This window comes from Oncorhynchus nerka, linkage group LG2 (assembly GCF_034236695.1).
Source record: "Oncorhynchus nerka isolate Pitt River linkage group LG2, Oner_Uvic_2.0, whole genome shotgun sequence".
NCBI lineage: Eukaryota > Metazoa > Chordata > Actinopteri > Salmoniformes > Salmonidae > Oncorhynchus > Oncorhynchus nerka.
This window is the reverse complement of record NC_088397.1, coordinates 81,549,717-81,562,249: the sequence shown is the minus strand read 5'-3', so window position 1 is coordinate 81,562,249 and position 12,533 is coordinate 81,549,717. Positions and strand designations below refer to the sequence as shown.

At 47.4% G+C, this 12,533-nt stretch overlaps 1 protein-coding gene across 1 annotated transcript in view; it reads left to right on the top strand.

Annotated features, from left to right (window-relative positions):
- The window catches only part of LOC115120658 (plexin-A1-like), a 409,850-nt gene that overhangs the window by 297,160 nt on the left and 100,157 nt on the right, over nt 1–12,533 (top strand). The gene's annotated exons all lie outside the window — the stretch shown is intronic.

Sequence of the window (12,533 nt, the reverse complement as noted above, 5' to 3'; positions counted from 1 at the left end):
AACTTTCTAGAGTTTTCCCCGTTAGTTAATTAACATCTTCAACGTTTCCCTTTTACTGTTGGATTTGTGATCGAATCAATGCAGTATTAGCCACTTTCAATGCAACATACCGAAACAAAACAAACTATGCAAGACTTATTAGTATGCAAAACTAACTATGCAAGATATTTTTGTTGAAGGCAGAACGGTTTGGGAGTAGGATTATATTGCATTAACACGCATGACTCAGCTCATACTCATAACCAATCACAGCTGCAGTAGGCTTATACTCTATGCAAATAGAACATTGCCATATATGGATCAGTGCCATTCACTTTGAACTGGACAGTTTTTACAGCATGAGCGGTCATGAATAGATGTGCTTGTTTTGAGATCAAAGCGAGAGTTGCATGTAGCCAAGTGTACACATTTAAGTGATAATGTCTGAGAAGCCGGTGTTTGGAGAATACATTGGCATGGGTGTTGTTAGGCCCTCGACTTCATCTCGGCATCTCGGGATGCCAATATATCCTCCAAACACTGGCTGCTCGGGCATTATCACTTTTATACAACAGGTTATCAACATCTTCAAATAATGATTGACAAATTTTCATAAACAACTTTATTTGGATTTAGTTACTGAGTGGCGCAGCGGTCTAAGTCACTGCATCTCAGTGCTAGAGGCGTCACTACAGACACCCTGGTTCAAATCCAGGCTGTATCACAACCGGAGGTGATTGGGAGTCCCATAGCGCGGTGCACAATTGGCCTAGTGTCATCCGGGTTTGGCCGGTGTAGGCCGTCATTGTAAATAAGAATTTACTCTAAACTTACTTGCCTAGTTAAATAAAGGTGAAATAAAAATGTTAAAAATGATTGGATAAATGTTTTTCACAGTATCTCATCCTTCCACAAGTTATAGTCCCGACACAAATCTAGGTTTGCTCCCCAGGCCGGCTGGTCATTCGTTCCATTGGTTAGTTCAAAATGTTCCATTGCCATACTGGCTGGCAATGTTCTTATCCCTTGTTTGCTAGTTCGCCAACCAGGGCTAGCTTACAGTTACATCAAATAGTGCAGCCAGAATAACAGCAAAGTAGCTGCGTTTGCATTTGTTTAAGCTGTTTTCTTGTGACCTTTATTACACTGTTGTTCAGAGGAGCTAGCCAACACCACAGCTAACACAATAACTTCAAATTGAAGCTGGAAAGACTGCAAACTATAGTAGCTGCACTTCGTTTCCTTTGACCTTTTTTCAATTGGCTTTTAAAAAATATATCCATAAAAATTATGCCAGCTGATTCATGATTTCGACTGGCTGAGAAACGCTGCCTGCCTGTCTCGTCCTGACTCGTTCATTACTATGGGACAGCTGGAGATCGAATTTGAGTATTGAAATAATGTTGAAAATGTCGGAGAGACAGACAGCAAGGTTTATACAAATCTCCGCTGTTGAAAACAACTAAAATGTTAGTCTAAATAAATGTGAGAATGTCTAGATGCTTTTATAGTGGAGATCAAGTTTATAACTTGCCTGGTTGGGCTGATGAGACAGTGGATTGTCCAGTCAGATGAAACAGAGAAAATAGGCATTTTAATGTCATAGATTTAGCCAGTGGTAGAATAGACACTGGCTGGAATGTGCTTTTAACCAGCATTCAGGATTAGACCCACCTGTTGTATATTTGTTCATATCCTTTGCTAGTTAGTGAGTTATTAGCCCAGTTGAAAATCATTTGTAGTCAGCAATGGGGGAGTGATTACTTCCTACAAGAGGACAAAACGTGTACATTTCTAGACATCTTTGAAAGACAAGTCAATCAAATGTATTTATATCAGCAGATGTTACAAAGTGCTATACAGAAACCCAGTCTAAAACCCCAAACAGCAAGCAATGTGGATGTAGAAGCACAGTGGCTAGGAAAAACTCCCTAGAAATGCAAGGAACCTAGGAAAAGATCTAGAGGAACCAGGCTCTGAAGGGTGGCCAATCCTCTTCTGGCTGTGCCGGGTGGAGATTATAAGAGTACATTGCCATTTAAGGCCAGATTGTTCTTCAAGATGATCAAATGTTCATAGATGACCAGCAGGGTCAAATAGTAATCACAGTGGTTGTAGAGGGTGCAACAGGTCAGTTGCACCCTCTAGTAAATGTCAGTTGGTTTTTCATAGCCGAGCATTCAGAGGTCGAGACAGCAGGTGTGGTAGAGTGTGAGAGAGAGAGAGTGAGTCGAAAGAGTGAGGTCCGGGACAAGGTTGCACGTCCAGTGAACAGGTCAGGGTTCCCTAGTCACAGGCAGAACAGTTGAAACTGGAGCAGCAGCACGACCAGGTGGACTGGGGACAGCCAGTAGTCATCAGGCCAGGTAGTCCTGAGGCATCGTCATAGAGCTCAGGTCCTCCGGGAGGGGAAGGGGAGAGAGAATTAGAGGGAGCATACTTAAATTCACTCAGGACACCAGATAAGACCGGAGAAATACTCCAGATATAACAGACTGACCCTAGCCCCATGGCACATAAACTATTTCAGCATAGATACTGGAGACTGAGACTGGTGGGTCGGGGGACACTATGGTCCCATCCGACGATACCCCCGGACAGGGCCAACAAGGCAGGATATAACCCCACCCACTTTGCCAAAGCACAGCCTCCACACCACTAGAGAGATACAGACTACCCGCTTACTACCCTTAGACAAGACTGAGTATAGCCCACGAAGATCTCCTCCACCTCACAAGCCAGAGGGGGCGCAAAACCGGACAGGAAGATCACATCTGTGACTCAACCCACTCAAGTGACACACCCCCTCCTAGGGACGGCATGGAAGAGCGCTAGTAAGCCAGTGACTCAGCCCCCATAATAGGGTCAGAGGCAGAGAATCCCAGAGAGGGGAGCTGGCCAGGCAGAGACAGCAAGGGCAGTTTGTCACTCCAAGTCAGGTAAATCGTTTTGTTTTGTTTTTGTCTTAAAGGGGCAGAGTTTTGTTTTGAGGCAGGCTTGAATAAGCTAAGTAGCCAATTGGCAGAGGATAGCATAATTTGTCTAATTCTCTGTCATAATGGTATGGAAATAGCAATGCATTTTTTTTATAAAGTGGTTTCTTGCATCAAACAACACAACAACATTTTCAGTCACCTCCTTGTCTGATGGACAAGTGGATAAACAGGTTAATGTTAAGCCCTGCATGTTTTTTTTTGTCTCATGAAATGTAGGCCTACATTGAACACCACACATTGGCTCCTACTGTAGGCTGATTGATAGAACCGCAATTTCCATGGTAAAATGTTATGAGATCAATTTCCTCCATTGCTTTTGGTGGTGGGCCACTCTGGTAGGCTTACATAATGATCAACTAGCCACAGAGCCTAGTTGACCACTGTCTGAAACTGTAACTTAAAGCGGTTACAGCCTCAGTGTTCACAGTATCACACACTGGAAGTTGCACAGAACTGAAATAATGTTCAGGTTTGAGCTCAGTAGACCAGAAATGGCAGCTTTTATTTCAGCTCATGAAACATGGGGTCAACACTTTACATGTTGCGTTTCTATTTTTGTTCAGTGTACCCACGTGTTTCCTTTATTCTGTCAGTTACCTGGTGTTTTTTTCATCTCTCTCTCTCTCTCTCTCTCTCTAATTGTCACACTGAGATGGAGAATATACAGTTTTTCATTTCAGTTTTCTACTACCTCCTTACTGAAATGTGTGAGCTAGTTCACTGTTGGGGGTGATGGATCATGTGTCCTTTGCATTTAACTTAATTTCCTGTTTGACACAAGCCTCCTCAGTTTCTGAATGCTTAATGGAGATATTGGAATAATTGTGGCACTGGCACACAGATAGATCCGCTAGCTAATGCTCCCTCACTCACTCATGCTGCACTTATCTCTTTGAAACAAGCGCACAAAGGCAATTGGGTTGTGTGTGTGGGTTGGAGGGAAGTATATGTGTGTGTGTGGGTTGGAGGGAAGTATATGTGTCTGTGTGTGTGTGGGTTGGAGGGAAGTATATGTGTGTGTGTGTGTGTGTGGGTTGGAGGGAAGTATATGTGTGTGTGGGTTGGAGGGAAGTATATGTGTGTGTGGGTTGGAGGGAAGTATATATGTGTGTGTGTGTGTGTGTGTGTGTGGGGGGATCTAAGGAGTAGGGCTAAAGCTTGGCCTGAGGGCAAGATGTTGGTGGCACAAACAGAACACGGTGAAAAAGCAGACATATAGTATAAGAGCTTAAAATATAGAGGTGGTAGAAAAGAGGGTTTGGAAAGCAAGAAACCAAGTGAAAAGAGAGATGGAGGAATGGGAGTGTCTTAACAGTGAGACACAAGGGCAAAAACAAATTAGCATCCATCTAATACTGTCACAATGTTGCCTCGACGTTTGCTACAACATTGCCATATTATTTTCCTCTGACATTAACATTACGGGAACATTGGACAGTGGACATATTACAAACTGAAAACCTCTCATCTTTCCTTGAAACGATCAGTCTGGATTGTTCCCTTTTGGGTAGTGTAACATTTCACATTTTAACATTCTTAAATAGAGAGCACTTGTTCAACTTAAAAAGAATAACACCATGTTTTCCCATCTCAAGAGATTAAATTGAAAACGGTCTATAGTAAGTGGCATTCCGTAACCATGTTGACCATATCAGTAAATCCCTATGTGGCACGAGGAATGGGAGCTTCTTGTGTGCAACAGGGACTGGCAATTAAATGCAAGTTTCAGACTTTTTAAACACTTTTATTTTTGCTTGTCAATCTATGGGTTGGTGTGTTTTGCTCGACCCGTTCAGTTTTCCACCAGAAAATGGCCAACAGAGTAGAACCGGCTCACCTGCTTTTACACTAAGATTTTACTGTTAGATGTTCAATGTTTCTTTTGAAACAAATATTTAAAAAGGAATATTTTCACCAAATTAAAACGAGAGTTCATTTTACAAAACACGGTTGACTTTAAAATGAGGGACATGTTTTTTCTTTATTATTTTTTACCTTAAAACGAGTCACTAATTAATTAATGAAATAATAATCTCAAAAAATGACTTTGTCAAAGTAACAATATAACTAGGGCTTTATATGATGATGAAAACATGGTGACTTTATTTGGGTTAAGTGGGTTAAAGTCTTCCACGAAGTCACAGAGTGACAGGGATTCAAGGCATGGAGATTGAGAGGCATTTCATTATTTCTCCCTGCAAACTCTGTTCACTTGGATACATTACAGTACTGAGCAGTAGGGTACCACATTGTTAGCCTGTAATAATGCTAGTTCTACGCTAAGTGCACTAGCCGCTGTGTGGCCCTTTATTACCTTCCGGATTAACCCTTCATTTCATTGGGACGACTGGGATTGAGAAGCATTTCATTCTATTTCTCCCTGCAAACTTGCCCAGTTTGACATGTGCAATATTGAGCAGCATTGTTAGCCTGTCCAAGTGAGACAACGCTGTCCTAATATGGACACCGTAATCCTGTAATATTTCATTAGAGTCAGGCTCTCTCTCTGTCTTTCTCTGTCTCTCTCACTCTGTCTTTCTCTGTTTTTCTCTGTCTCTCTCGCGCTCTGTCTTTCTCTCTCTCTGTGTGTGTGTGTGTGTGTGTACATTTTTTAGGGTTTGTATCCGACATCATTCGCTAGATTAACTAATCTTACATTCCCAAACAAAAACAGCTGACTCCCTTATGACTTATCCCCCCAAAAACAACACACACACAGGTAGACACATAGACGGACAGACCCTTTGTGTGTGTCAGGGTTGGGGTTAACCCCACAAATGCAATTCTAATTCAATTCCCTCAAATCAAATTTATTTATAAAGCCCTTCTTACATCAGATGATATCTCAAAGTGCTGTACAGAAACCCAGCCTAAAACCCCAAACAGCAAGCAATGCAGGTGTAGAAGCACGGTGGCTAGGAAAACTCCCTAGAAAGGCCAGAACCTTGGAAGAAACCTAGAGGAACCAGGCTATGAAGGGTGGCCAGTCCTCTTCTGGCTGTGCCGGGTGGAGATTATAACAGAACATGGCCAAGATGTTCAAATGATAATAATCACAGTAGTTGTCGAGGGTGCAACAGGTCAGCACCTCAGGAGTAAATGTCAATCGGCTTTTCATAGCCGATCTTTCAGAGTATCTCTACCGCACCTGCTGTCTCTAGAGAGTTGAAAACAGCAGATCTGGGACAGGTAGCACGTCCGGTGAACAGGTCAGGGTTCCACAGCCGCAGGCAGAACAGTTGAAACTGGAGCAGCAGCACGGCCAGGTAGACTAGGGACAGCAAGGAGTCATCATGCCAGGTAGTTCTGAGGCATGGTCCTCCAAGAGAGAGAAAGAAAAAGAAAGAGAGAATTAGAGAGAGCATACTTAAATTCACACAGGACACCCTGTAGATTCCTCTCCCTGTAAATTCCATTGAATTCAATTTCCAGGTCAGTCTTTGAATTCAAAGATGATTAAATTCCTCTCAATTCATATGTTAGGTAAATTCCAAGAATTATATTACCATTATTATCACCAACATTTCCACTTTTGATTTCAATCCTCTCAGGCTGATCATATCACAAGTTGAAATGATTCAACACATCCTGCAGTCAATATTTTTGTACTTAAAGCATACATTTAATTAACCGGGAAATTAGCAAATATTGAATTCCAATCCAAACAGTCTAATTCCAATTCCATAACTTAAAGGTTGTTGAAATTCTAATTGAATTCAATTTAAATTCTCCACTTCATGAGTCATATGGACCCCAACCCGTGTGTCTGTTCTTTCTCCGTTGGAACTGGTCGTTAAAAGGCTATTGATTTCCTTGCTATGCCCCTATGTATTGTTAAGCTGCAAAATTGTCTATTTCTGGAAATGGTATCTCTCTCTCTCTCTCTCTCTCTCTCTCTCTCTCTCTCTCTCTCTCTCTCTCTCATATATAGTGCATCGACCTAGCTACAGCGATGCACCACACCACCCATGTTACAGCACTGACCACATCACCCAGGTTACAACACTGAGCAACCGAACATGGCTATATCACTGACAACATCACCCATGTTACATCAGTGACCACACCACCCATGTTACAGTACTGACTACACCACCCAGGTTACAGCACTTACTACTCCACCCAGGTTACAGCACTGACTACTCCACTCAGGTTACAGCACTGACTACTCCACTCAGGTTACAGCACTGACTATTCCACCCAGGTTACAGCACTTACTACTCCACCCAGGTTACAGCACTGACTACTCCACCCAGGTTACAGCACTGACTACTCCACCCAGGTTACAGCACTGACTACTCCACTCAGGTTACAGCACTGACTACTCCACCCAGGTTACAGCACTGACTACTCCACCCAGGTTACAGCACTGACTACACCACCTAGGTTAGAGCACTGACCACACCACCCATGTTACAGCACTGACTCGACCACCCAGGTTACAGTACTGACTGACTACACCACCCAGGTTACAGTACTGACTGACCACACCACCCAGGTTACAGTACTGACTGACCACACCACCCAGGTTACAGTACTGACTGACCACACCACCCAGGTTACAGCACTGACCTGACCACCCAGGTTACAGCACTGACTACACCACCCAGGCTACATTACTGAATACACCACCCGTGTTACAGCACTGAAAAACAACCACCAGTGTGACAAAGGACCTCCATCTTGCATTTTGATATTAACGGCAACATTATTCCTTTTTTTGTATTCAAGCATGCAATTGCAGAGTAGCAGCAGTGTTACAAGCAGCACTGTTACAAACTGAACATTCTTCAGTTGACCTTAGCTTGTGTTTCTCAGTGAATTGTTTCTAAATCGACCATGATTAGTTTGCAACACTCCACTGTTATATAGACTCTGTTGGCTTGTTTCCAGAATATTTCATCTCTGTCTGATATTGCAATTAATGTCTAGTTCTTTTGACCAAATCCATCATGTTCTTCTTACTTTTCAAGTAGATCACATCGTATTACTTCATGTAAAATATGCATTATGTATGCCAGGTATGAATTCATGACTGAATATGTCCAACTCTTTAAACTCAATGGCTCAAATGCTTTTATATGACCATATCTTATGACCTCATTGTCCCACTGTTATGACTAGATATATTCTAATTCACATGACACACACACACACACACCTTCTTCTTTGTCTGCAAACGTAACTCAGAGGTCATTTCACCCCCCTCTATCCCCCTCTCCAGCTCTGAATATATTCTCTCTCCATTGTAGATGTTCCCTTTCATTTGGATGATAAGACCCTCGACCAGCTCCACTGTGTTCATCTTAGATTCAGCTCTCTCCTCTCAGACTCTTTCTTACCAGATGCTATCTCCAGACCAGACCCACTGCACACAGTGACAACAATAGGCCCCACATAAAGAGCATGACACAGTCAAAATGCACTCTCTCCTTTTCTCTCTTCTCTGTTTTCTCCTCTTTTTCTGCCTCTCTATCGCTCTTTCTTTCTCTCTTACTCTCTGCCCCCTCTGTGGATAGATAACTAATGTGTGACGAATAAGCGTAGTGTTTTGCATGGTCTTTTTTTGTCTTCATCTTTTTCTGCTTTGTAAGATTGCTAATACACGTGACGCATACCCACTTATTTGCTAATACACGTGACCCATACCAATGTTATTTGATAATACACGTGACCCATACCAATGTTATTTGCTAATACACGTGACCCATACCAATGTTATTTGATAATACACGTGACCCATACCAATGTTATTTGATAATACACGTGACCCATACCAATGTTATTTGATAATACACGTGACCCATACCAATGTTATTTGCTAATACACGTGACCCATACCAATGTTATTTGCTAATACACGTGACCCATACCAATGTTATTTGCTAATACACGTGACCCATACCAATGTTATTTGCTAATACAAGTGACCCATACCAATGTTATTTGCTAATACACGTGACCCATACCAATGTTATTTGTAAATACACGTGACCCATACCAATGTTATTTGATAATACACGTGACCCATACCAATGTTATTCTATAATACATGTGACGCATACCAATGTTATTTGCTAATACACGTGACCCATACCAATGTTATTTTATAATACATGTGACGCATACCAATGTTATTTGATAATACACGTGACCCATACCAATGTTATTTGCTAATACACGTGACCCATACCAATGTTATTTTATAATACATGTGACGCATACCAATGTTATTTGATAATACACGTGACCCATACCAATGTTATTTGATAATACACGTGACCCATACCAATGTTATTTTATAATACATGTGACGCATACCAATGTTATTTGATAATACACGTGACCCATACCAATGTTATTTTATAATACACGTGACGCATAGCCACGCTATTTGTTAATACACGTGACGCATAGCCACGTTATATGTTAATACACGTGACCCATACCCAGGTTATTTGTTAATACATGTGACGCATACCCAGGATATTTGTTAATACACGTGACCCATACCCAGGTTATTTGTTAATACATGTGACGCATACCCAGGATATTTGTTAATACACGTGACCCATAACCAGGTTATTTGATAATACATGTTTTTATACCACTGTGCCACCACTGTGTTTTTATACCTCTGTGCCACCACTGTGTTTTTATACCACTGTGCCACCACTGTGTTTTTATACCACTGTGCCACCACTGTGTTTTTATACCACTGTGCCACCACTGTGTTTTTATACCACTGTGCCACCACTGTGTTTTTATACCACTGTGCCACCACTGTGTTTTTATACCACTGTGCCACCACTGTGTTTTTATACCACTATACTATTTTAAAATACTGTGCCACTAAAAACCTGTCCCCTGAAACTGTTAGTGTGTTATTTCTAGCCTCTAGCATTCATGAGTTCTGTTCTACAAAGTCAATGTAGATGGACTTCACTACACAGTAGATTGATGTAGAGAGGGGGAGAGAGGGAGACGGAGCGAGAGGGCGGGAGACGGAGCGAGAGGGCGGGAGACGGAGCGAGAGGGCGGGAGACGGAGCGAGAGGGCGGGAGACGGAGCGCGGGAGACGGAGACGAAGGGCGGGAGACAGAGACAAAGGGCAGGAGACGGAGACGAAAGGCAGGAGACGGAGACGAAGGGCGGGAGAAACGGAGGGCGGGAGACGGAGCGAGAGGGCGGGAGACGGAGCGAGAGGGCGGGAGACGGAGCGAGAGGGCGGGAGACGGAGCGAGAGGGCGGGAGACTGAGACAAAGGGCGGGAGACGGAGCGAGAGGGCGGGAGACAGAGACAAAGGCGGGAGACGGAGCGAGAGGGCGGGAGACAGAGACAAAGGGCAGTAGACGGAGACGAAAGGCAGGAGACGGAGCGAGAGGGCGGGAGACGGCGCGAGAGGGCGGGAGACGGAGCGAGAGGGCGGGAGGGCGGGAGACGGAGCGAGAGGGCGGGAGGGCGGGAGACGGAGCGAGAGGGCGGGAGACGGAGCGAGAGGCCGGGAGACGGAGGAGAGGGCGGGAGGGCGGGAGACTGAGCGAGAGGGCGGGAGACGGAGCGAGAGGGCGGGAGACGGAGCGAGAGGGCGGAGAGAGGGCGGGAGACGGAGCGAGAGGGCGGGAGACGGAGCGAGAGGGCGGGAGACGGAGCGAGAGGGCGGGGACGGAGACGAAGGGCGGGAGACGGAGACGAAGGGCGGGAGACGGAGCGAGAGGGCGGGAGACGGAGCGAGAGGGCGGGAGACTGAGCGAGAGGGCGGGAGACGGAGACGAAGGGCGGGAGACGGAGACGAAGGGCGGGAGACGGAGACGAAAGGGCGGGAGACGGAGCGAGAGGGCGGGAGACGGAGCGGGAGACGGAGCGAGAGGGCGGGAGACGGAGCGAGAGGGCGGGAGACGGAGCGCGGGAGACTGAGACGGAGCGCGGGAGACTGAGACGGAGCGCGGGAGACGGAGACGGAGCGCGGGAGACGGAGACGGAGCGCCGGAGACGGAGCGCGGGAGACAGAGACAAAGGGCGGGAGACGGAGACGAAGGGCGGGAGACGGAGCGGAGGGCGGGAGACGGAGCGAGAGGGCGGGAGACTGAGCGAGAGGGCGGGAGACGGAGACGAAGGGCGGGAGACGGAGACGAAGGGCGGGAGACGGAGACGGAGGGCGGGAGACGGAGCGAGAGAGCGGGAGACGGAGCGGGAGACGGAGCGAGAGGGGCGGGAGACGGAGCGGAGGGGGGAGAGACGGAGCGCGGGAGACTGAGACGGAGCGCGGGAGACTGAGACGGAGCGCGGGAGACGGAGACGGAGCGCGGGAGATGGAGACGGAGCGCCGGAGACGGAGCGCGGGAGACAGAGACAAGGGCGGGAGACAGAGACGAAGGGGCGGGAGAAACGGAGGGCGGGAGAAACGGAGGGCGAGAGAAACGGAGGGCGGGAGAAACGGAGGGCGGGAGAAACGGAGGGCGGGAGAAACGGAGGGCGGGAGACGGAGCGAGAGGGCGGGAGACGGAGCGAGAGGGCGGGAGACGGAGCGAGAGGCGGGAGACGGAGACGGAGCGAGAGGGGAGACGGGAGACGGAGCGAGAGGGCGGGAGACGGAGCGAGAGGGCGGGAGACGGAGACGGAGCGAGAGGGCGGGAGACGGAGCGAGAGGGCGGGAGACGGAGACGGAGCGAGAGGGCGGGAGACGGAGACGGAGCGAGAGGGCGGGAGACGGAGCGAGAGGGCGGGAGACGGAGACGGATAGAGAGGGCGGGAGACGGAGCGAGAGGGCGGGAGACGGAGACGGAGCGAGAGGGCGGGAGACGGAGCGAGAGGGCGGGAGACGGAGCGAGAGGGCGGGAGACGGAGACGGAGCGAGAGGGCGGGAGACGGAGCGAGAGGGCGGGAGACGGAGACGGAGCGAGAGGGCGGGAGAGACGGAGCGAGAGGGCGGGAGACGGAGCGAGAGGGCGGGAGACGGAGCGAGAGGGCGGGAGACGGAGCGAGAGGGCGGGAGACGGAGAGAGAGAGGGCGGGAGACGGAGAGAGAGGGCGGGAGACGGAGACGGAGCGAGAGGGCGGGAGACGAGACGGAGCGAGAGGGCGGGAGACGGAGCGAGAGGGCGGGAGACGGAGACGAAAGGCAGGAGACGGAGACGGAGGGCGGGAGAAACGGAGGGCGGGAGAAACGGAGGGCGGGAGAAACGGAGGGCGGGAGACGGAGGGCGGGAGACTGAGCCGAGGGAGAGACGGAGCCGAGGGAGACGAAGCAGGAGGGTGGGAGGCAGAGAGTGACGGCAGACGGGAGATTGTCAGAGAGCCCTGAATTCTGATTGGCTGAAAGCCATGGTATGTCAGACCGTATATCACGGATATGACCAAACATTTCGTTTTTCTGCTCTAATTATGTTGGTAACCAGTTTATAATAGCAATAAGGCTCCTCAGGGGGTTGTGATATATGGCCAGTATACCATGGCTTAGGGCTGTGTCCTAGCACTCCGAGTTGCATCGTGCGTATTCCTGGTCGTAATTTGATTTGCATCAGAACAACCCTTAGCTGTGGTATATTGGTCATATA